Consider the following 3,703-nt stretch of genomic DNA (forward strand, 5'->3'; position numbering starts at 1 on the left):
GATAAATTCATGGAGGATAGGTCCATCAATGGGAACTAGATAAATTCTTGGAGGGTAGGTCCATCAATGGAAACTAGATAAATTCATGGAGGGTACGTCCATCAATGGCTATTAGCCAGGATGGGTAGGGATGGTGTCCCTAGCCTCTGTTTGCCAGAAGCTGGGAATGAGCAACAGGAGATGGATCACTTGATGATTACCTGTTCTATTCATTCCCTCTGGAGCACCTGGCATTGGCCACTGTCGGAAGACAGGATACTGGGCTAGATGGACCCTTGGTCTGACCCAATAGGGCCATTCTTATGTTCTCCCTGGGCTCTTAAACATTCATTTTTCTGGTACAACAGCCTCAGCCAGCTCTGCCTCTGTATTGTCAGAACCAGCTTTCTTAAAAGGTGAGGCGGGATTGTTGTGCTGTGTGGCTAGAGCACTCTCCAGGGTTGCAATGCAAACCTCCCCATTTATTACTTCTCAAGGGTGGCTTCACACCCTGAACAAAACTATGCTCTCAGATTCACACTGTGGGTAGAGCGGAGCATGAAGCGGTTAAGCCGCGGTCACATAGTCAGTGGCAGTGCCTGGACTAGATCTGGGAATCCTGACTCCCAGCCCCATGCTCTAACCACTAGGTAAGACACCGTGCTCATTGGCAAATTCTCTTTTGGGGCAGAGGACAGTAGCATCTAGTTCCCGGTAATCAACACCAAGACATTTTTATTTTAAATTAACTTGGTCATTTGTCAAAAATGGAAGCACATTTCACTCACCATAGCCTCAGTAACAGCTCCTCGATAGAGCCAGTGTCACCTAGTGGACAGACCGCTGGCCTGGGACTCAGATATTTGGGGTCTATTCCCAGCTGTGCTGCCGGGCGATCATGGGCAAGTCACATCACCTCTTTGTGCCTCAGTTTCCCCATCAGTAAAATGGGGATGATGATACTGCCCTTGTGAGTAAAATGCTTTGAGATCTCCTAATGAAATGTGCTAGGTAAGCGGTAGGTGTTATTATTAACTGTCATCCTTATGCTTACTAAGTGCCTAGGTCCATGCTCCAGATCAATGCTGACTGTTCCTCCACTCCCAGATATCTCAGTGGAAGTGTAGGTTGAGTAAGCATTTAGCACTTTGCAGAGTCTAACCCACACGGCAGGGAGTTTTTCTCAGTCTGATTGTCACATCAGCCTTGCCTTCTGACTCCTTCCCACTCAGATAGCTGTGAGTCAGCATATTATCAAAGACACTCTGGGGAAAGTCCAGCCAGGTCTGTACTGAGCCGCTCTTCCTCGAAGGATGCAGCTTGGTTTTGCTGTCTATGTACTAGCACTTGCTGATTTACTTACAGAAAAGGGCCTTTGTACTTTGTGGCACTGTGGAACTAAATCACCTAGCAAATCCTCTTTTCCCCACTTGCAGCAGCAGGGGAGCCCTGAATTATGCAGCGATATCAATGAATATCAAAGCGAATCTTGGCTCTTCAGTGGCAGGGCCGGCTCCAGGCACCAGCTTAACAAGCAGGTGCTTGGGGCGGCCAAGGGAGAGGGGCAGCACCTGCGGCAATTCGGGGGCGGCAGGTCCCTCACTCCCTCTAGGAGCGAAGGACCTGCCACTGAACTGCCGCCGCCGATCGCGGCTTTTTTTTTTTTTTTTTTTTTTTTGGCTTGGGGCGGCAGAAATGCTGGAGCCGGCCCTGTTCAGTGGCATCGGTGTATTTCTTAAACCATCCCGCAACATCTGGCGCTCTGAGCGCCCATCCCCACACAACACAGAGATTCTTAGTGGGGCAGTAGCAGGGGGAGAACACTTTTGGATTTTCTGATATTTCTGGAATGAGCAAAACCATTGCAAAAAAGTGAAAGACACATTCACAGGCCTTAGATCATGGGGGTCTGCTCTTGTGTCTGCCAGCAGCAGCAAATCATTGGTGTAGCTGGATCAACGCAATCCCCGAGTTTAGACAGGCAAACCCACTATATGCCCCAGTGCAACTTAATCTGGTTCAAAGCAGAAATAAACAGCATCGGTGGAAATCACAGCTTACAACTGCTTTGCCTGTCCACACTGCGGGTTTGCAGCAGCACAGCTATCCTGGTGGTTAAACCCCAGTGTAGATAAGGTCTTACCAACTGTAGACGCTCTAACCAGAGGTCTGGAAGACAGGGAGGGGGTATGAGAGGTGTACAGTGTCATCTAACCTTGTTAGACAGCATGGTGATAAAAAGCCAAAGCAGTACTGTAGCTATACTAGAGTGCCACCTGGTGTACTACCCCTGGAACTGCATTATTACTAGAGTATATGTAGGGCTGAGAGACTGTCCCAGCTTCTCAGCAATAAGAACCAGGAATACATAACAGGCAGGGCCGGTGCAACCATTTAGGCAACCGCCTAGGATTTGGGATGCGCCATTTTTGGCCGGATCTTCGGCCGCCCCGGTCGCCGCTGGCATTTAGGCGGAGGGAGCTGGGGCAGTGGAGCGCGGGGAGGGCCGCCTGCAGCAAGGGGGGACGGCACGCAGGGGAACTCCCTGCCCCAGCTCACCCCTGCCCTGCCTCCTCCCTGAGCACACCTTCGCTGCTTCACTTCTCCCGCCTCCCAGGCTTGTGGCGCCTAAGCTGATTGGCGCCGCAAACCTGGGAGGCGGGAGAAGTGAAGCAGCCACGGCGTGCTCGGGGAGGAGACAGGGCAGGGGTGAGCTGGGGCGGGAGGGTGTCTCGGGGGGGGGAGCTGCCGTGGGGGGCGTGCCTCAGGGTGGGGAGCTGCCCACGGGAGGGGCGCCTCAGGGTGGAGGGGGGTAGCTGCCGTGGGGGGGGGGGCATCAGGGCGGGGACTCGGGGACGGGGGGGCGCAAGGTGGAAGTTTCGCCTAGGGCGCGAAGCATCCTTCCACCAGCCCTGATAACAGGGACTTACCGGCTGGAAGAGCAGAAGATACAGCAAACAGCAGCTAATTACAAAATGGCCCCTCTAAGATTGCAGCTGTCTGGCTCCGCTCAGTTTAAAAGAACAGCCGCAGAAAGCCATGCTGGGGGGCAAGGGAGAAACGTCCTTACAAGAAGGGAACCCTGGGCTGGTGAAAGTTATGTGGGACCAGGGTGTCACTTAGAAAGAAGCTCCTGGAGATAGGGCCCAGTATTGCTATCACCGTTGTATTCCAGGGGCCATGTGTATACAAGAGTGAGAAAACAAAGGATGCTGTGTCAAAAGTCTTGGTGATAGTCCTTTCAAAACAACCAGGCTAGCCCTGTAGCTTTGTAGTGAATATCCAAAGCCACCATGCAAAAAACCAAATCTTATCCTTGGGCTCAGTGTCTAACTTTCCAGATGATCGGGCTGGGAGCGTTGTGAAAACAGTTCTCACCTGCCCCAGTAGCTCCAGGGCTACCGACTGTACCCAGCACTGAAATCACTTGTAGGCATTACTTGCCACAACTTCAGGTGGGGGTGGAAAGGTGTTTTGATACAGCATTTTTGGTATTACATTCCAACATAATCACACTGCCTCAGGAGCCTGCCCTTTTAGCTCCGAGGGTCCCCAGTTCAAATCCTGCTGCGGTGGCCATCCCAGCTAGAACATTGCACAACCTTCCCCACCCGCTCCTATAATAGACCCATGTTCTAATCCTTGCTCTGACTGCTGGTGAGCTGGTGCTAGTGTTGTGCGTGTGGTGCCTGGCTCAGAGAGGATAAGGGCCCTATTACTAGTG

The sequence above is a fragment of the Terrapene carolina genome, unplaced genomic scaffold (assembly GCF_002925995.2).
Source record: "Terrapene carolina triunguis isolate 2854851 unplaced genomic scaffold, T_m_triunguis-2.0 Scaffold42, whole genome shotgun sequence".
NCBI classification, from domain to species: Eukaryota; Metazoa; Chordata; order Testudines; family Emydidae; genus Terrapene; species Terrapene triunguis.